The sequence below is a fragment of the Prionailurus bengalensis genome, chromosome D1 (genome assembly GCF_016509475.1).
Source record: "Prionailurus bengalensis isolate Pbe53 chromosome D1, Fcat_Pben_1.1_paternal_pri, whole genome shotgun sequence".
NCBI classification, from domain to species: domain Eukaryota; kingdom Metazoa; phylum Chordata; class Mammalia; order Carnivora; family Felidae; genus Prionailurus; species Prionailurus bengalensis.
This window is the reverse complement of record NC_057346.1, coordinates 87,441,421-87,463,697: the sequence shown is the minus strand read 5'-3', so window position 1 is coordinate 87,463,697 and position 22,277 is coordinate 87,441,421.

The following is a 22,277-nucleotide window of genomic DNA, read 5'->3' as shown; positions in this document are numbered from 1 at the left end:
GTAAGAACTCAACATCAGTTTTATATGATGTGCCTCAAGACAGTTGGGGGTACATGGTTTCCAAAAAGAAGTATTTCCTAAATTGTGTTCCAAGGAACGCTAGTCCTGTGAGATGCTTCAGTAAAATGTTTAAATAAATTAAAAAGTTTTTTTTTTTTAACGTTTATTTATTATTGAGAGACAGAGAGAGACAGAGCATGAGCATTGGAGGGGCTGAAAGAGGAGACACAGAATCTGAAGCAGGCTTCAGGCTCTGAGCTGTTAGCACAGAACCTGACACAAGGGCTCGAACTCACAAACCACAGAGATTTCTTAAAGGTTCTCAAAAGTCCTGCAGTAAAAGAACCTGCTTAACTCAACATTTTTGGAACTTATAACATTCTTAAACTTTCTGATTACAGCCCACATTAAGAAATACATTTTACATACAGGCCAGTATAAATATATATATGTGTATAAATGAAATACTGAAAACAAAAGAGGCAATATTTAACCTTTAGTATGAGCAATTTACTTTTTTTTCTATTTTATTTTTTTGCTAGTCTATTAAAATTTTTTTTAATGTTTATTTTTGAGAGAGAGCACAAGTGGGGGTGGGGGTAAGGAGACAGAGAGAGAGGGAGACAGAATCTGAAGCAGGCTCCAGGCTCAGAGCTGTCAGCACAGAACCCAGTGTGGGGCTCAGACCCACCAACTGTAAGATCATGACCTGAGCTGAGGTCGGATGCTTAACCAACAGCCACCCAGCCACCATGTGCTCCTAGTCTATTTTTAAATGATAAATATCTTTGTTGAAGATAATATTCTATCAGTCCTGGTAATAGTTGAATGAACACATTTCTTATTGGGAAATTATCCTTTATAATCAACTCAGGCTACCAGCAAAGTAAGAACATAGAACAATTTCTTGTTAGAATTGTTAGAATTTCCCAAAATACATTCTTTGGGACACGTGTTCTCCAGAATGTTAGTTTGCATTTTGAATTATCAAAAAAAAAAAAGTGTTCCATAGTTAAGATAAACTTGGGAAATTGGGGTTAAACTTAAACAGGTTCTAAGTATGCTAATGGTACTGTTAATCTCTAAGATGGGGAGTTAGTATGAAGCTTTTTCCAGGTTTATTTGACAGTGGAACCTATTTTTACAGATGTATTTTGTGGACCTTGTAGATCCACAATGATCATGTAGATAATTAAAGAAAACTGTTTTTTTTTGTTTTTTTGGTTTTTTTTTTAATTTTTATTTTTAAAAAAAAAATTTTTTTTTTCAACGTTTATTTATTTTTGGGACAGAGAGAGACAGAGCATGAACGGGGGAGGGGCAGAGAGAGAGGGAGACACAGAATCGGAAACAGGCTCCAGGCTCCGAGCCATCAGCCCAGAGCCCGAAGCGGGGCTCGAACTCACGGACCGCGAGATCCTGACCTGGCTGAAGTCGGACGCTTAACCGACTGCGCCACCCAGGCGCCCCAGAAAACTGTTTTTGTTGTAATATATTTTGGGTGAGAATTGTTACTATAAATTATTCATGTAATTTTCATAACTTATTCTATTTGCCAGTATTGATGTGACAGAAGTGTGTTCAGCTTTCTTAGTTTTCTAATGACTCATGGAAACTTTCTGTTAATAATAAGAAAAGCCTTTATGAAATTGCCTGGCACTGATTAATATAAACTAAAACTTTTATTTTCAATTTAAATTCAATGAGCAATAAATTTCCAGCCATGTTAGAATCAATGTTATTAGGATATTTTGGAACTTTACTTTTATGTTTTCGTACTTGGAAAATTTTGGAGTTTAGTAAAATTAAAGGTTTTAAGTGGTTAAGAAATATTTAAAGAATTTTCCTACATCTTATTTATAAGGTGGCCAAAATTAGTATTTATGTATTTGATACAAAGATCTCTGTTGTGTTGCTTTAGATTAGTTGAATTTATAGTACTTTTAATAGTTTATTTCATGGTTGGTTTCATATAATGATCCTTATGGAGAGAATTTCCATTTCTCATTTCCTTCATATGTTACAGAGCATTCATTTTTAGAATTTAACTATTTTTAATTTTCTAAAATTTATATATGAAATCCCTAATTTTTCTTTAAACAAGGAGAAATTTGGCAAAGATTTTACTGTGAATAGAAAATGTTACTCATAATAGTGTAAAATATTTTCTTTCAAGAAACTCAAAGTGTTTTAATAATTATACGTGATTTATAGTAATTTAAGAAATTATCTATGAAGTGTTCCCAGATGCATTTCCCTCTGGAGCTTAATATACCTTCTAACATTTCAAATACTTAATGAAAAAATACATTTATGGCAGCATTATAAATTGACATGATAAAGTGCAAATATATGTGGAACAGACAATATAAGAATGGGTCAATAAATATAATAATCAGATGCTATGGGCAACAAGTACATTTCAAGAAAGGAGAAATGGTGTAAACTGGACTCATAAGAAAAGTTTCACAAAGGAGATGAAATTTGATTTGATTTTTTTATTTAGTTTAAATTATTTTATTTCATTTGTTATTAATTTTTGTTTTAGAGAGAGAGAGTGAGTGAGTGCATGTGAGCACGAGTGGGAGAGAGGGGCAGAGAGAGAGAATCTTAAGCAGGCTCCATGCTCAGCTCAGAGCCTGACATAGGGCTCCATCCCATGATCCATCATGACTTGAGCCTAAATCAAGGGTCAACCAGCTGACCCACCCAGGCGCCCCTGGTCTGATTTTTAAATTGCATTTAAACAGAAAAGATAGAGGAAGTCATTCTCTATGAGAGAGCAGGCTGTGAAGGTATTAATTAGTTCAAGCTTCTTAACATGGTATGAAAGACCTGAGACCTGTGTGCTTCTCATTTCTTACCTCATCTTCTCCTAGCCTTACATGTTAAACTCTAATCTTAAACCATTTTTAGTTCCTCATTTAAAATGATGTTGTGTCCATCTGTGGCTTTGCTTATGTGGTTTTTTCCTCTCTAAAAACACTCTTAACCTCATTATTTTCTTTGCTAACTTCATAACTTTTAGGATTTTTTAAACTTCAACCTAGAAGTCACCACCCCCAGGAAATCTCAGACCTTCTCAAGACTTCCTTTGTTTTTCCCTTCCTATGTTAGAAGGTTTCTGCTACCATAGTGCTTTCTAAGGATCTCTACTATTGCACATGACTATATTGTATTATAATTATTTTCTTATATCTGTATCTCTCTGCTAGAGTTCCTTGAGGACAAGGGCTCTGTATGGTTTTGTTTTGTTTTGTTTTTAATAATTACACTTTGAATATAGAACGGGCTCAATAAATGTTTCTTGAATGAATGAATTTTTTCCCTTTGTTTACATTAATGTTTTCAGACTTCAAGATTCTCCTTAGGTTCTGGTATTTTGACATTCATTTAATAAGACCAGGTTTACACCCGATTTTATTATGTTCTGTTTCTTTCTGGAACCTCAGTAATCTTTGTATCCTGGTCCTTTCAGTTTATTCTTCACTTGCTTTCTAAGAAAGAAAGGAATGTTGTACCTCCCCTGACCAACCAAGGCTAATCATTTATCAGTATATTTACTCTCAACTCAACTCTTAAATGTCACTTCTTCAATTATCCCCTCTCTTTTCTTATTTAATTACTTGATCTTTACTGACTTCTTTCTGTAAAATGTAAAATGTTCCAATTTCTCTCCTGTCCCCTACCTTTCCTTGATTACTTTTGACCTTAAACTGTCTTGTATCTCACTTCACACCTCATTTTGTGAAAACTGCTTATCAGTGACTTCCTACTTTCCAAATCAGTTTGTGTCAGTAAGAACTACCCTCCTATCCTTCAGCCAGATTTGATCTTCCTTTGCTCAGGGTCTATTTCAATATCCTCTTCTGAGAACTATTTCTTGAATTCCTCAATAGCCCAAAAATCTCTTCTTTATGGGGTAATTAAATCATAGTTATTACTGCTAGAAGTATTGCTAAACACTATCTACTCCAATTTGCTGTTGCACTTATAACTATTTTGGTAATGATACATGCTATATTTACAAATTAACAAATAAAAAATTAAACTTAGTTTAGCATCTTTATTTTATAGATGAAGTAATTGAGGCTTGACTACTATGTACTTTGAATTCTTTGAAGGTTTTAGAGCACCCCTTTTTTATCTGTCATGTCTAACATCATGTCTTGTATTATCATGTTTGGGGTTACACTTATTTGAATAAATGTTTTATCTACTTTTCTAGACTTTGAAGGTAAAGACCATTAACTCAATTTGTGTTACTTGCAGTTTCTTAAACAGATGTGGTAAATTATATAAGTCTTGATTCTTCACTGTGTCTGTATAACATGTCTAATTTAAAAAATCCATGCGTGGACACTTTTCCATTTTCCTTCATTACACAATTATTTTTCTGTAGGTCTTTTCTAGGTTTGTGACATATTTCTTATCACAGTTATAGGAAACACTGATTGTACATGCTACCTTATTTGACTCATGGTTTCCAAATAGTATCCTCTCCACCTTTTCCGAAGGATAGGAGTTGTCTATTCAATTCATTGCAACATGCAGTGCAGTAAATATCAAGTGCATGATTTTTGTAAATAATTGTATTAGGCAAGGTGAGGATACAGAAACGAGAGAGACTTTTCCACTAGTCAAGGAACTTACAGTATAATGACTAACGTAACCATTGCTAATACAAGGTAGAATATGAGTGTATATGTACTCAGTTTTAATTTGGCACTGTCCTATACATAAAACACCTTTTGGTCCTTCACTTTTAGAGGGGATATGCTCTGGAAAATGTAATATTTATAATACCATTCTGTAATAAAGGGTCTTGATGCAGTTAAGGTTTCACAATGAGTGTTGTAGCAATCCAAGAGCAGATAATTAGTGTTTATATATTTTTAGATCATGTTCTGACATTTTTTCTCAATCTTTTCCAATCTGTGTACACACCAGCTTGTGTATAATTAATGAATACAGTTTTTCACACAAACATTCACTTTTTTGTGACAAATGTGATCCATATTTTACATTTAAATATTAATAATTATGAAGGGGATAGGCTTATGAGACTGATTTAGCATTCAGTTCAAGTCATAAGAATGTTCCTAAGAATAAAAGGCAATATAATGAAACCAATTTAAGTGCCATTTAAGGAAAAAAGGAAACTTGGAAGTTCTAGCTCTTTAACAAGGAATTTTTGGGGGAAAATTTCTCCCATTTTAGTTACTGAAAAATCAAATTGTTTTTTATATTTGTAAAGCTGTTGTTGATGACTTTTCTTATACTCTTTGAATGTTTTAGCTAATGTCAAAGCCTACCAATTGTTATTATGTGAAATGATAGTGTGAAATTGATGCTGTTATAGTATAACAATAAGGACGTGACTCATGTATTTTATGTACACATGCATTCAACTGTAGTGACAAATGGCTTCATGCTGTGTGATTAAATGCATATTAGCGTTTGCCCTAGGCATTTGATTATTACCATCTTTACTTCATTACATTACCACACTGTATGGCCATATAATTTATAAGATAATACACACATCACTTTGTTGCTGATAGGAATTATTCTGTTTTATGGATGGTGTCCTTTAATTTTGCCTTTCATGGATTATAAAATTGGTTAATATCTGCTGAAGTGAATCACTGGAGAAGCAAATAAAGATGTTGGCCTCAGGTCACAGTGTCATTTGTGATACTGGCAAAATCTTAGAGGCTCATTTATCCCTGTACATGATTGATAACAGCATGGGTTAAATGGAGAAAGCTTTGCTTCTATTAAAGGATCATCATGAATGAAGACCTCCCACTTAAAAGTCAGGCATGATGAGAAGACAAGAGACTATCTACAGGTCAAATTAAATAACTTAAATAATTTAAGTAGAATGACAGTGTAATTTGTCCATTTTGTGTTATTACCCTGACCCCTATCAGGATTATAGGCTAACTTCCTTTCCTCTGTGAGTATTTAAGATGTAATTTTTAATAAATACTTTCACAGATATAAAAGCCTTTAGAGCTCCTAAATTGTGGTAAAATATAGATTTTTATTATGTGGTTTTAAAAAAGCTCTTTTTTTTTAAAAAAAGGCAAAATATAAAATCAGTAATATGGTGAATGCTGAGGTAATGCTTCAAACATTTTATAATATTGGCTTTATTTTTAAGACTTGTAAATAATGAAATATTGTAAGTAACATTGTAAATATGTTTATTATATTATAATCATATTTATTATGAATATAAATATTATAAATTATTATAAATTACTATAAATAAATAAACTATAAGAATTTGTTAGTAATACTTTGAAGGTAATGTTAAAGATACAGTTAGCATTTTTTTAATGACTTCTTTCCTATTTGAGTTTATCCAAATTGTGTTTCAAAATAGGGAAAGGCATATGCATTTTTGGAGATTGCTGTAATAAAAGATTTTGAAGTGTGAGAGTATTTTGATCTGCAGAGGGAAATGTGAATGAAACGTGAAATTAAATATTTCATGTCTCCTTTAAATAACCAAAAAGGCATGTTTTGTCCATAGTAGCATCCTCATTTCTTGTTCATTGGCTTTTGAACCCTTACTATATGCCAGGAATTAAATATATTACCTCATTTAATCCTTGCACCCTGTGAAGTATTATTACTGTTATATAGATGAGGAAACTGAAACCTAGAGAGGTCAAACAGCTAGTAAGAGAAAGCAGAATTTGAATCCACATCTTTGTGGATCCTTATAGGAATTGACAAAAATGCATGTCTTTTTCAAAAGCACGTAGTAACAGAACGCCTGCATTTCTCAATTTATCAACTGTCTGTAATACTATTGTAAAAACTATTTTTGGACTCTGACCCACAATACGAAATACATTTCACATCGTGATCCAGTACACATGCATGTATTTACATTTACATATAATTAAGATGAAAGTTACCACACGCAAAGATTGTGGATATAGTCTAGTCTAATCTGCCCTGTTCTTTTCTCTTTTTCCTGATAATGAACGCTGCTTGCAGCTAACCTGATTTCATCTCTCTCCAAAGGTTTACAACTGAAGTAATTCTGTAGCAACTTAAAACAATGCAATTTTTTCTTCCATTACATATACTCTTTATAGAAAGCAGAATGAAGGAGAAGAATATCACTGTGCTTTGATCACTGAAAGTTAATTACAGTTATCATTTTATGTATTTCCTTTCAGTATTTTTCTGATGGCATTTATATGGGTATAGTTTTAACCATGATGCTTATGTAATTTTGAATCCCAATTTTTATTTATTATTAATTTATTATTTATTTTATTTTTTAATGTTTATTCATTATTGAGAGACAGAGAGAGACAGAGCATGAGCATGGGAGGGGCAGAAAGAGGGGGAGACACAGAATCCGAAGCAGGCTCAGGCTCTGAGCTGTCATCACAGAGCCTGACGCGGGTCTGGAACTCACAAACTGCAAGATCATGACCTGAGCTGAAGTCGGAAGCTTAACCGACTGATCCACCCAGGTGCCCCTGAATCCCAATTTTTAAAATTTAGTATGTATTTTCATTAGTCATGTGTGTACCCAATGTAAGTAATTAAAAATTTTTACAAGATTTGTTCAGAAAAGTAGAATTTACCCTGCCATTTTCTCCTCTTCAGAGCAGCTACTGTAAACTATTTTATTCTGTGGCCATTTACTTCCACATGGCTAAATAACACACTTACCATTGCAACTTTTTGGTTTTCCAGTTTTAGACATTATCTAATGACTATCCATAATCAGAGGTGAGGATTTAACTTTTATCTTGTATTCTAACTCCTCTCCCTTCACGTATTATCTATCTTCCCCATGTAGTTATATCATAATCTTGACTATTCAATATTTATAGTTGTATTATTAAGACTGCATGAATGCTGTTCATAACTAAACCATTGTAGTATGCTATGATTTTTTTTTCCTTTCCTGTACAGCACCACCCCTAACCATTGTTTTGCTTCCTCCATTGCTTACTTTTTGATGTGTTCATTACTAATTCAAACCCAGACTTTTTTCATTTATGTAAAACTCTTACTAAGATTTAAAAATAGTTGGTAATCTGTTCATTTCATTCTACTGAGGAGCTTTTTACCAAAGTCTGCTAGACAACACCAATCTGGACTGGTTGCTGTGCAAGTGTCATCTTGGTATCTCACTTTACCATCCCAGACATTTGTTTCTTCTCTCTCTCACTTGGAATCCCCCGTTTCCTGGATTCCATGTCTTCCTCTTCCTTGGAGAAATCCTTAAATAGCTTCTTGAGAAAGGATGTATGGAAGGTAAATTGTTTTGGACATTGCTTGTCTGAAAATATCTTTTACCTCCACACTTAGCATGGCAATAAAATTCCAGTTTGGTAATAACTTTCCTTTATGTTTGAAGACTTAGTTTCTTTATTGTAGATTTTATTGTAGATATTGAAGACTAAATTTTCATTGTGTGGAAAAAATTTTTATTTTTTTCTGGAAGGTTATAGGACCTTCCCCTTTTCTCCAGTGTTCCATTATTTCACCACAATATGTCTTGTGCCAGCACTTAATGAGCTCTTTGCAAACTCATATTTTTTTGGTTCTGAGAAAATCAATCTTGACAACTTTTCATGATTTATTCTCTAATTTCTGTATTTCTCTGTTCTCTAATTTCTGTTAGACCTTCTGAATTAATCCTCTAGTACTTTTTTCTTCAGTTCTGTATTTCTTTGACTTTTGCTCTTCTTTTTGTAAGATTTCTTCAATTTTGTCTTTATATCTACTATTTCAGTGAATCTTCCTTTTATTGTAACATCTTCCTTTTTTCATAAGTGGAATATATGATCTTTTAATGAGAATATTAAAGATGTTTCTTTAAAAATTTTTTTTAGTGTTTATATTTGAGAGAGAGAGAGAGACAGAGCATGAGTGGGGGAGGGGCAGGGAGGGAGAGGGAGACACAGAATTTGAAGCAGGCCCCAGGCTCTGAGCTGTCAGCACAGAACCTGATGTGGGGCTTGAACCCAAGAGCTGTAAGATCATGACCTAAGCCGAAGTCCGAAGCTTAACCGACTGAGCCACCTAGGCACCCCGTTTCTTTTGTTTTTCTTAAGTTTATTTGGGAGGGGGCAAAAGAGGAGGGAGAAAGAGAGAATCCTAAGTAGGCTCCTGTATCTGCCTGACAGAAAACAGTATTTTTTGTTTTTGTTACATTCTCAGTCTCTTGGTCCAAGGTTTATTCTTAAATTGCCAACTGTTACTTTAGTGGGGGCTAAACTAAATACCTCTGTTGGACCTCCTGTCTTTTAACTGGAAGACTGAGTTCTGTTGTTGTTGTTGTTGATTGTTCACTTTTTATAAAACATTATAACATAAACATTTTATTATTATAAACTACACAAACACGATATTGAGAGGCAATATAATGCAGTGGTAAAGATTGCAAGCCTGGAACTGGATTATTTGGTTCATATCTAGAAGGTTCCATACCTTATGTGTAACTTTGGACAAGTTACTTAATCTCTTTATGCCTCAGTTTTTTCATTTCTGAAATGGGAATACTAATAGCAAATATTTCAGAAAGTGTCCTGGAGAACTGAATGTGGTTTTAAGAGACTGTCTTGTATATCATAAGTGCTCAACAAATATTAGCTATTATTTTCATTTTATTTTACTTAAAAAAATTTTTTTTAATGTTTATTTATTTTTGAGACACACACACACACACACACACACACACACACACACAGTGTGAGTGGGGGAGGGGCAGAGAGAGAGGGAGACAGAATCCAAAGCAGACTCCAGGCTCTGAGCTGTCAGCACGTGTGGCTCGAACCCACGGAGCCATGAGACCACGACCCATGCCAACGTTGGACACCCAACTGACTGAGCCACCCAGGCACCCCCTATTATTTTCATTTTAAGTGGATGCATATATTTCACCAGGTAGTGATACCTTAAATTGATTATGATTTCTTATTCCTGGACATTTAGGTTGTTTATTTTTATTCTGTCTTGTTTTTATTAACAAGTAGTAGTAAATATGTTAATGTGAAAATTTTTCTGCATTTAGGAGTTTTTTCTTTTGAATAGATTCTCAGAAGTGAAGTATATATCTGTATAGTTTATGACTCTTGAGACATTCTAAATTGTTTTTCAAAGGATTGTTTCCATTTATATTTCTACCAGAACTGATTGAATGCCTGTTTCACCATTCCTTTACTAGTACTAGTTTTTTTTAAACGTGTGCTAATTTGATAGGTAAATATGTTATTTTAATATACTTTTTTTTTTTTTAGATTACTAGCATGTAAAGAAAAAAAAGCAATCAGTTTTATCGTGTATTTTAGCCCATTTAGAGATGTGTGGTAAGCTATTATGGAAAGCTGTTTCTATTGACCCACATAGATTCTTCCTTTTTTCTGCTAACAATACCTGATATTTCCCTATATAATCCTCACTTTCTCAGGCATGTGATGTTTGTCAGATTAACCTGGATTGACTTCACCTCCAGCTCCAGAGATGGAGCTTGTTGAACTGTGCTTCCATCAATCCCCAGCTCAGTAATTGGTTCAGGGGTGGAAAGGTAACCCATGCAGCCCCAAATTGGTAACCTCCGGACTTTTATCAGGACACAGATTCTTTTTTTCTTGGGGGAAGAAGGAACAAGGAAGTATGTAGCTTTGGTAGCTGCTTACAACCGTTTGGGCATTATGAAGTGATAGCCTATTGAGAATGTAGCCAATATCAAGTTAACAGGCAAAAATTAACAAGGTAATAACAATCTCAGTGCTGGTGACATTGCTTGCCTGCAGCCAAACCTAATTCTAGACCATTACATCAGAAAAGCCAGTAAATTTCCTTTTCTTTTTAAATTTTTTTTTTACATTTATTTATTTTTGAGAGACAGAGTGAGACAGTGCGTGAATGGGGGAGGAGCAGACAGAGAAGGAGACCCAGAATCTGAAACAGGCTCCTGGCTCTGAGCTGTCAGCACGGAGCCTGACACAGGGCTCGAACCCACAAACCATGAGATCATGACCTGAGTTTAAGTCAGGATGCTCAACTGGCTGAGCCACCCAGGCACCCCTCCTTTTCTTTTTACAGCCAATTTGAGTAGTGTTTTCTGTAACTGCAACTGAAGTTATTTTACTCCCTGAGTTAGCAGAAATGGTTGGAAGTGTGCTTCCTACTTTTTTCAGCCCACATCATGGAGTAATTGGAAAATGATAGCACAGTATTTGTACAGTGTAGAGGAGCATGTGGACAAAATTAATCCTGGTTCTGGGTGTTTGGCTTTCCCATGCTGTGCCCAGCCTTCTGCACAACTGAGAAGAGTAATAATTACTCTCAAACCAGTAATTTATTCATAGGACACTGTCCTAGTGCACTAGTTGGAAATCTCTGGGTTAGAACAGAATATTTATAAACTTAGGACCCTGGGATTGATTCCCATATGCTTTCCTTATTTTGCTGCTTCTACAACACTTCTGACTCTGATCATAAATTTTAAGTGTACCAAATGGGGAAACAATTAAATCTTTTTAGTCATATGCCCTGGTTCAGATTTTGGGAATATTTGCATATTTTGGGTATTTAGCATTAATTTTCTCTGATTTTTAATGTAAAAGATTAGACTGTCACCACATTTCTCCTTTTCATTGTTGAGGCCTGATTATGGCACTCAACATTTTTTATAGTCCTTTAAATCATCATTTGATAACTTAAAACAAGGAAGCAAAAAAAAAAAAATTTCCTAGATAGGACCTAAATTTCCTATCTATTTAGAAAATATTCAGTGACCAAGTAATTATGGCTTGCTTAGGTTAATTTATATCAGTGGTTCTCACATATAGTGGACTTATTAAAGCAGGATTATTGGGTCCCATCCTCAGTTCTTGATTCAATAGACCTGAGGCCCTGGAATTTGCATTTCTGAAAGTCCTCAGGTGTTGCTGATATGGTTGATCCAGGGGCCACACTTTGAGAACCAGTGATTTATTTCATTACTCTTGTTGTTTAACACTAGTGATTATTAAACAGGTAATATAACTTCCTGCTTTTAACACAGAGATACTATTCCCAAATTTATAGATATTTGGCTAATGATTTTGAGCGTTGAGTATTTAAGATAAATAATGTTATGTTTAGCAATGAACTGAGTAAAGTGTATTTCCAATAAATGAATAACATTTTGACATGGACTCCCCATGTAAAATAGAAGGAGTATTCTGATGAAAATAATTTAGCCTCCTCTAGTAATAAAAATCACAAATAAAAATGTAGCAAGCCTCTTTTTTTAAGTTAAAAAATATTTTTTAAGTTCATTTATTTATTTTAAGAGAGAACATGAGTGCAAGTGCCTGAGGGGCAGAGAGAGGGGGAGAGAGGGAATCACAGGCAGGCTCCTCACTACTAGTGCAGAGCTTGATGTGGGGCTTGAACTTTTGAACCACTAGATCATGATGTGAGCTGAAGTTGGATTCTTAACTAGAGTGAGGCACACAGGCACTCCAGAGTGTAGCAAGCTTCTTGAAATCAGTACCTTAAATCTCTTGAGATGTGTTAGGATGTAAATAATAGATAAGATGTATTTAAAGAAGTACAGCTTTTTGGTAAAATGTTTGTAGTATTTAAAACATATTATGTATAATATTTTTAAAACTTTCAGTAGTGTAGAAATTGAAATCAGATAGTTATAGATTTTTCCTATATTCACATTTATTAATTTAACTGATTGGGTTGTTAACTCATATAAAAATATGTTTCAAGCTTTCAACAGTGATGATCTCTTAAAATATGAGCTTATCTTTTTGGGATAAACTTGAAATTTATCATCAGATTAGGAAACTGCATCTCAGAAAAATTAGTCTTTTTCCTCCAAGGTTTCATAGTTGTCAGAGCGGTCAAGTTTTTACTTAAGTCTAGTCCTGAATACCTCAGAGAAGCAATTTAAGGATCAAGTGGAAAATACAGGTGAAATTGCTTTGTAATATGTAAGAAATTGTATAAAAATGAGCTCTTCTGATTGCCATTTAATTCACTGAGTTCTTACTTTGTGCCTAGAATTGTACTAAATGCTACAGAATAGTAAATGAAAGAAGTGTGGAATAGTTCTTGCACTTAAAAAACATCCCATTTGAAGAGGCAGATTTGACACAGATAGAACAACTGGGGAATTCTTATTAAACTTTGTGGTGTTGAATTTAAGCACACAACAGGAACTTAGAGAATGGAGGGGTCAGAATGGTTCAGAGTGGTCAGGGAAGGATTCTTGGAGAAAAGGGGTTTTGAATTGGGCATAAAACATGGACACAATTGGGGTGCCTGGGTGGCTCAGTCAGTTAGGCATTGACTTTGGCTCAGGTCATGATCTTGTGGTTCATGGGTTCCAGCCCCATGTTGGGCTCTGTGGTGATAGCTCAGAGCCTGGAGCCTGCTTCAGATTCTGTGTCTCCCTCTCTCTCTGCCCCTTCCTGGCTTGTGCTCTCTCTCCCTCAAAAATAAATAAACATTAAAAAAATTAAAAAAAAACATGGATAGAATTTAGATAAGGGGGGAGTTGAAAATTTATTCTAGGTTTAGAGGTGGGAATGAGCATGGATTAGGTAGGAGACAATAAGAAAATTACAGTAGAGAACATCTTGGTCCTCTGTTGGGACCTCTACTGTGTGCAGAAGATGAAAGTTGAAAAGGAGAATGAAACAAGAAAGTGGAGAACTCTTAAAAATCAGGCAGGTGCATTTAGACTTAGTTTGTAGACAAGAGGAGCCCTCTTGAATTTGGAAATTAATGAAATTTAAGTGCTATTTTGAAAAATAATTTTGGAAAATTTCATACATTGAAAAAATAAAATAAAAAATTTAAAAATTAAAAAAATTAAAAAAATAAAAAGTAATATTGATCGGGAAAAAAAGAAAAATAATTTTGGAGAAAATACGCAGGTTAGATTGAAGTGGGGGAGAAGATTAAATAAAAGGATAACAGCAAAAAGTGATTATAACTCATGTCTGAGGTAATGAAGATCTGACTAGATTGATAGTAGGAGTAGTGATGCAGAATGAATCTAAGGGCCAATTAGAAGGAAGAACAAGCAGGTCCATTTAGAGATTAGATTTAGGGAATGAAGGGGAGTGAAAGAGTGAGAGAGAAAGAGATCAAAGATTTTGTGAATGTTTATCATGGAGATTGATTTATCTATTTTAATTTTAATCTTTTTAATGTTTATTTTTGAGAGAGAGAGAGAGCAAGCAGGGGAGGAGCAGAGAGAGAGGGAGACACAGAATCTCTGAGCTGTCAGTACAGAGCCCGATGTGGGGCTTGAACTTATGTACTGTGAGATCATGACCTGAGCCAAATTCAGACACTTAACCAACTGAGCCACCCAGGCATCCCTATCATGGAGATTTCAATAAAATATGTGGTACTACTGACAGAATTGGAGTTTAAAATATTTGAGGGCGAAAAAGTACAAATTTTGATTTGTTAAATCAGAGGTTAAAAAAATGAGTGCTTTTGAGATGACTGAAGATGTGTTGGAAATTGTTCACATGATAGTCACCACATAGAACTTTGTAGCTGGAAGTAAATTTAGAGATAAAGTAAGAAAGTAGATCCAGAAAGGTCAAGCAGTTTGTCCACAATCACATGACTACCTATGAATAGATATGTTAATATCAACTGATTATCAGTCTGTTGCTCTTTGAATGATTATGTGCTTATGGCAAGTCACTAAATACCTTCAAGAACTAGGGAAATGAGTTAAGTTCATTGAGTATTCAATAAATATTTATGTAGTCTCGGATATTACTTTATTATCAGGCCCTGTCCTAGGTGCTGAAGATATACCCTGGCCAGTACAGATGAGATTCTCACAAAGCTTATTTTTTAAAGGAGAAGATATAATAAAGTTAACAGATAATTAACAGATAATTTTGGTTAATGGTAAGTGATGTGAAGAAAATAAAATAGGATGATATACTGAAGAGTATTGGGATGTCATTATTGAAGAGGTAACATTTGACCTGAGACCTGAAAAACATGAAGGAAATTCTGTGTAAATGTGGATATAGAACATTCCTTCAAGAAGGAACAGCAAGTACATATGCATTAAAGCTGGAATAAATTTGCTATGTTTTTGACTGATAGAAGATTTGTTTAGTACCATTATGTGCCAGACATAATGGGGGATAAGAATGAATAAAATAGCAATACTGGCTCCCAAAACTGAGTAGCAGATCATCTAGATTTGCACTATCTGATAGACATTTCTATTGGTAAGTTGATAAACAATGTAAACACATAATTATCATCTTACGTTATTTTCCCTCTGTAGTCTTTGCCAGACAATATTTAAGGTCTAGCATAGATACTATCTTTTCTGTAACATTCTTTCTAAGTCCTGTCAATAGAATCACTTGCATGGGTGTTTTGTATATGCTTCTGTTTTTGACACTTAGTTTCTGTGCCTGTCTTTCCAACCAGGTTGTAGGCTCATATCCCGAGAAACTTGCATAGTGCTCTGCAGTATGCTGGGAACCCAACTATAAAGTTTCTTTAATCATCTACTCTGTGCAATTCATCTTTTTTATTTCTAGGACTAACATTGTTCCATGCGCAGTAGAATTTATATAATTACATAGGAGGTGGGTTTTGAAATCTTGTTTAAGGCTTCTAAACATGATGGATTAACCACATACATTTGTTTTTCTCACTGTCATTAAAATGCATAAAAAGAGTATTGACTCACGGGGATAAGAGAATGGGAGATGATTCAGCCGTGTCTGTCAGAAAGCAAATAGAAGACTAGTGATTGACTTTAAAGTTTGGAAATATACTGAGCACTTGGAAATACCAAATAGTCTGAAAAACAGGAATAAGGCTTGGGCATAAAAAAGAAATTTGTATTACTTTTAAATGTGAACAGCCAGGGATCAGCAGACATTTGAGAAAAACATGAAAGAGACGAAAATGAAACAGAAAAAAGGAACTTGTAGAAAAGAGACAATGCAGAATTAAGATGTTAAAACAGGGGTGATTGGGTGGCTCAGTCAGTTAAGTGACTTCGGCTCAGGTTATGATCTCGTGATTCATGGGTTTGAGCCCCACATTGGGTTCTGTGCTAACAGCTAGGAGCCTGGAGCCTGCTTTGGATCCTGTGTCTCCCTCTGTCTCTGGTCCTCTCCTGCTCATACTCTTTCTCTCTCTCAAAAATAAATGAAATATTAAAAATTTTTAAGTGTTATAGCAAAAAATATTGAATATGTGGTTGCATAGCAAATCACCTCCAAAATTAATTGCTTAAAACAATGATTATTTCTTATAATTTTGTAGGTTTTATTTTTTTGTTGTTTTTTGTTTTTTGGGTTTTTTTGCTGGTCTTGTCTAGGCTTACTCTTGCAGTTGCGTTCACCTTGTAGATTGTGGAGGATTGGGCCTCTCTGTTTCCGTGTAGGTTTTCGTTTTGTGCTTCTTCCTGGCATGGCAAGGCAAAGCAAGGCAGGTGCAGAGCAGCATTCTGAGAGAGCAAAGATTTCAAGGTCTGTTGGTTAAAGTGAATCCTAAGGCAATCCCCTGTGGGGAAATAGATTCCACCTCTGAAGGTAGAAGTGACTGTATCACATTTCAAATGGGCATGATGGGAAGAATTTGTGTCCATTAAGCAGTTTAGCACAGTTTACCTGTTTTATATTTTTCACACAAGCAAAATATGCTCACCCCCTCCAGAGACCTGCAAAAATCTCACTCCAAAACAGTATCAGGCTCAGTGTCCAGAATCATTTTATCTTTACCAGGTATAAGTGTGGTTTGAGGCTCCTGGGCTGCAGCTTCTCAGATACAGCTCCTCTTGATTCAGAGACCTGCCGATTAAAAAACAAATCATCTGCCTCCCAATCCAATATACGGTGATGAGACAGGGATAGGATAACCATGATAGACTTTCATTTAAAAAGAGGAGAAAGAGCATTTAGTAGTAATTAGTACATAGCAATTCTGAAATGCATGTAGGCATGTTATGTTATGATGGGCATGGAATGTTCCCTGATTAGGTCTCTATGATATTGTGGTTTATAATAAGAATGTATTTATGGGCACCTGGGTGCTCAGCTGGTTGAGCATTCGACTTTGGCTCAGGTCATGATCTTGCGGTTCATGGGTTCAAGCCCTGCATCAGGCTCTGTGCTGACAGCTCAGAGCCTGGAGCCTGCTTCAGATTCTGTGTCTCTCTCTCTCTGCCCCTCCCCCGCTTGCACTCTCTCTCTGTCTCTCAAAAATAGATAAATGTTAAAAAAAATTTTTTTTTTTAAAAACTTGATCTTCATCTCATTTTTGGCACAGAACTAAAACCTTTGGAATTTTCTAAGCAATAAGAACAATGGGAACATCTTTTGTTGGTATTTGGTCTTTTGTCTTCTGTTTCTGAAAATAGCTCTAGAGCCATAAAGGCAAAAGAAATGTCTTGTTATTCATAACAAGCCCTTCCAACCACAACTGAGTTTATGTTAATGAAGTGAATTTTGGAAAGCTCCTAAGAATGGGGCTGGTTGCCAGGGGAGCCAACCATGTGATTAGACAGTTGGAACTTTCAGGTTCCCCCTCTTATCAGACCTCTAGGAAAGGAGAGCGACTGGAGCTTGACTTGGTCACTAATGGCCAATGATGTAATCAGTATGTCTATGTAATGAAGCCTCAAAAAAAAAAAAAAAAATCCCTGAACTGCAGGGGTTTGGAGAACTTCTGGGTTGGTGAACAAGGATGCATATCTGTGCCAAGAGGGTAGTGCACTCCAGTCTCTATAAGAACAGAAGTTCCTGTGCTTAGAACTCTTCTAGGTTTCTCCTTATGTATCTCTTCATCTGGCTGTTCATTTGTAACTTTCAATATCCTTTGTAATAAACTGGTAATCTAGTAAGTAAGCCGTTTTTCTGGGTTCTGTGAGCTGCTCTAGCAAATTAATCAAACCTGAGGAGGGGGTCATGGAAACCTCCAATTTGTAGCCAGTCATTTAGAGGTACAGGTGGCAATCTGGACTTGCATTTGGCATTTGAAGTCATGATGGGGGCAAGTCTTATAGAACTGAACCCTTAACCTCTGGGATCTGATCTGATATTATCTCCAGGTAGACAGTGTCAGAATTAAGTTGAAATGTAGGTTACCCAGCTGGTGTCACAGAAAAGCTTGGTGTGGGTTCTCCCTCACCCTCCATGCATTTGATGACTAGAAGTATCAGAAGTGAAGTATTGTGTGTAGTGTAAAGGAAGGCAGTAGAGTTGTTCTTCATGGAGACAGTAGAGCATTCGCCATTCTGCTCCCTCCAGGTGTTCTGCTAGTCTATTGTTTTCTTCTTGGCTCTACCTCTGGATTCTTAGCTCAGCTCTTATAAAGGTTCTTTATTTTCCTTAAGAAATGGTCTCTGATGGGGCTCCTGGGTGGCGGAGTTGGTTGAGCATCTGACTCTTGATTTCAGCTTGGGTCGTGATCTCGGTTCGTGAGTTTGAGCCCTGCATCTGGCTCTGCCCTGACAGCACAGAGCTTGCTTCAGTTTCTCTGTCTCTCTGCCCCTCCCCTGCTCATGCTCTGTCTCTCTCTCTCAAAAATAAACATTAAAAAAAATTAAATAAGTAAATAAATGTAAACAAGCAAACGAAATAAGGAATGATCTGCAACTGAGTAGTTGCTTCAGTCTTGTTTCCTACAAGTAGAACTTTGGTGGCCTAGAATCCTCTTCATTTTGAATTATCTCAATCCTTTTTAGTCTAAGCTGGCAGTGCTTCTACCAGTACCATTAGAACAAACAAGAACGAACAAAACAAAAGAAGCAGAAGCAAAGATATTGCAAGGAACAAACTAATATTGCTAGAGGAGAGGAACATGGAGGAATGGGCAGAATGGGTAAAGGGGAATGAGAGCTACAGGCTTTCAGTTATGGAATGAGTAAGTCATGGGGATGAAAGCCATGGTATTGGGAATAGAGTCAGTGGTATTGTAATAGCATTGTATGGTGACAGATGGTAAGTACACTTGTGGTGAATGTAGCATAATATGCAGAACTATCAAATCACTGTTTGGCATCATTCCATTTCCAATATTGATTTCTGTTAGTTACCTTACCTATTGCCGAATAACAAACCAACCCAAACTTGGTGACTTAAAACAACAATAATTGATTATTCCTCATAATTTTGTGGATTGACTAGGGGTGTTTATCTACTTGTTTCATATAGGCTCTTTGATATGCATTTATCCAGTTGGTGGGTTTGCATGGGGCTGAGCTCAGCTATTCTGGAAAAGCTGGAATTTCCTTTTTTTTTCACTACCAAGTCCATCTTATTAACATATCTTGAAATTAATATTGAGTTATATTTTTATAATGTTAAATGCTAAGATTTATTATTTCCTTATTTTTGTGGGTAATTTAATATATTGCAGTATATATTATTTATGGGTAAGTTAACCAGCAATGTTTATATTCCTTAGCAGTGTACCCATTAATCAACAGTGAAATCAATCATTTATATTATTGTAATTCTCTAATAAAAAATATTCAGAAGAAAATCTTGGTTTTTTTACTTTATTTTTTATTTTTTAAAGTTTACGTCCGAATTAGTTAGTATATAGTGAAGCAATGATTTCAGTACATTCCTTAATGCCCCTTACCCGTTTAGCCCATCTCCCCTCCCACAACGCCTCCAGTAATCCTCTGTTTGTTCTCCATATTTAAGAGTCTCTTATATTTTTGTCCCCCTCCCTGTTTTTGTATTATTTTTGCTTTCCTTCCCTTATGTTCATCTGTTTTGTATCTTAAAGTCCTCATATGAATGAAGTCATATGATATTTGTCTTTCTCTGACTAATTTTACTTAGCATAATCTCCTCTAGTTCCATCCACATAGTTGCAAATGGCAAGATTTCATTCGTTTTGATTGCCGAGTAATACTCCATTGTATATATATACCACATTTTCTTTATCCATTCATCCATCGGTGGATGTTTGGGCTCTTTCCATACTTTGGCTCTTGTTGATAGTGCTGCTATAAACATGGGAGTGCATGTGTCCCTTCGAAACAGCACACCTATATCCCTTGGATAAATGCCTAGTAGTGCAATTGCTGGGTCATAGTGTAGTTCTATTTTTAGTTTTTTGAGGAACCTCCATACTGTTTTCCAGAGTGGCTGCACCAGCTTGCATTCCCAAGTCTTAGCAACTTTCAAATAGATAATACAGTATTATTAACTATAGTCACCATGCTGTATATGACATCCCTGTGATGTATTTATTTTATAACTGGAAGTTTATACCTTTTGTCCTCCTTCACCCATTTCACCTACCCCCACCCCCATATCTGGCAGCCACCAATCTGTTCTTTGTATCTCTGTTTTTTGTTGTTTGTTGTTGGTTAGATTCCACATATAAGTGAGATCATATGGTATTTGTCTTTCTATGTCTAATTTATTTCAGCTTAACCTAACATCCTCAAGGTCCATCCATGATATTGCAAATGACAAGATTTCCTTCTTTGTTTTATGGCTGAAAAATATACTGTTTTCTTTATCCATTCATCTGTTGATGGATACTTACGATGTTTTCATGTCTTGGCTGTTGTATATACTGCTGCAGTGAACACGGGATGCATACATCTTTTTGAGTTAGTGTTTTCATTTTCTTTGGATAAATACTCAAGTGAAATTGTTGGATCATTTCGTAGTTCTGTTTTTAGTTTTTGAGGTCCCTCCATACTGTTTTCCATAGTGGCTGCACCAGTTTACATTCCTACTGATAGTGCCCAAAAGTTCCCTTTTCTTTACATCCTCGCCAACACTTATTATTTCTTGTTTTTTTGATTTTAGCTATTCTAACAAATGTGGGGGTGATAATCTTATTTTGGTTTTGATACCCATTTCTCTGATGATTGGTGATATTGAGCATCTTTTCATGTACTTGTTGGCCATGTGTATGTCTTCTTTGGAATAATGTCTATTCAGATCCTTTGCCCATTTTTTAAAAATTGGATTGTTTCTGGGGTGCCTGAGTGGCTCAGTCGGTTAAGCGTCTGACTTCAACTCAGGTCATGATCTCACAGTTCATGAGTTCGAGCCCTGTGTCAGGCTTTGTGCTGAAAGCTCAGAGTGTGGAGCCTGCTTTGGATTCTGTGTCTCCCTCTCTCTCTGCCCCTCCCCTGCTCATGCTCTGTCTCTCTCTCTCTGTGTCTCAAAAATAAACATTAAGGGGCGCCTGGGTGGCTCAGTCGGTTGAGCGTCCGACTTTGGCTCAGGTCATGATCTCGCGGTCCGTGAGTTCGAGCCCCGCGTCGGGCTCTGTGCTGACCGCTCAGAGCCTGGAGCCTGTTTCAGATTCTGTGTCTCCCTCTCTCTCTGACCCTCCCCCATTCATGCTCTGTCTCTCTCTGTATCAAAAATTAATAAACGTTAAAAAATTTAAAAAAAAACATTAATTTTTTTAAAAATTATATTGTTTTTTTTCTAGTGAGTTGTATGAGTTTTTAAATATATTTTAGATAGTAACCCCTTATCAGATATTACTTGCAAATCTTTTCTCCCATTTGATAAATTGCCTTTTCATTTTGTTGACGGTTTCCTTTGCTGTGCAGAAGCTTTTTAGTTTGATACATTCCCATTTGTTTTTATTTGCTTTTGGTGTCAAATCCAAAAATCATTATTGCCAAGACTCACATCAAGGAACTCACCACCTGTTTTCTTTAAGGAGTTTTATCATTTCAGATCTTATGTTCAAGTCTTTAATCTGTTTTAATTTTTGTGTATGGTGTAAGATAGTGATCCAGTTTCATTCTTTTGCATGTGGCTGTCCAGGTTTTCCAGCACCATTTAATAAAGAGACTGTTGTTATTGTATTTTCTTGGTTCCTTTGTCATAAATTGATTGACCGTATCTGAGTGGATTCTCTATTCTGTTCCATTGATCTATATATCTGTTTAAAAAAAAAAAAAAGAGGGAGGCAAACTAAGAAACTAACTCAGCTTTAGAGAGCTGTATGTCTGTTTTTATGCCAATACCATACTGTTTTATTATAGCTTTTAAAAAAATGTTCATTTGACACAGAGTGAGTATGAGCAGAGAGGGAGAGAGCAAGAGAATACCAAGCAAGCTCTGCGCTGTCAGCTCAGAGCCTGATTTGGGGCTCAGTCCCATGAACTGTGAGATCATGACCTGACCCAAAATCAAGAGTTGTACACTTAACCAACTGAGCCACCCAGGCACCCCAGTTATTATAACTTTTTGTGGTATAGTTTGAAATCAGGAAGTGTGATACCT